Raw genomic sequence first — 635 nt, 5'->3', positions numbered from 1 at the left:
ACCAGAATCCAGACCCTCATTGGAAGCTATAGGAAGCGTTTAGAGGCTGTTATTTCTGCAAAAGGAGGATCTACTAAATATTGATGTAATTTTTCTGTTGGGGTGCCCACATTTATGAACCTGCCTGCTTTTGTTTAAGTAATTATTGCACACTTTCTGTAAATCCTATAAACTTCATGTCACTTCTTAAATATCACTGTTTGTTTGCTATATGATATATTTAATTGAAATTGTTCTGAACAACCAGTGATCCATAAAGGAAAATCTTGAAAATGATCAGGGGTGCCCAAACTTTTTCATACCACTGTATATTCTGGGTAACAAAGAAAAAAGCTACTTCATCCTCCCCGTTAGGTGGGACATTGGGGTCAACTGTGAAAGTGTAAACAGTCAGTAGGAGTCTGATGGGTCGTTGCAATCCTCATCAGAATGGTTTCGGTCACATGTCTCTTTGTTGTGTGAAACTGAGGAGAATCTTTTGGGTATTGTTCCTAAGAGAGTCTTGTATGTGGGTGATAGGTTGTGTCTTAGCCCACCTCCTCTGTTGAGTGATGGTTTTTCCAGGTTGACAAAAATGGCTTCTTTTACCCCTCTCTCGAACCATCTGTCTTCCATGGCCAAAATGTGCACATTGT

Source organism: Cynoglossus semilaevis, chromosome W (assembly GCF_000523025.1).
Source record: "Cynoglossus semilaevis isolate Cse_v1.0 chromosome W, Cse_v1.0, whole genome shotgun sequence".
Lineage (NCBI taxonomy): Eukaryota > Metazoa > Chordata > Actinopteri > Pleuronectiformes > Cynoglossidae > Cynoglossus > Cynoglossus semilaevis.
The sequence above is the reverse complement of the archived record's forward strand: the minus strand, read 5'-3'. Positions refer to the sequence as shown.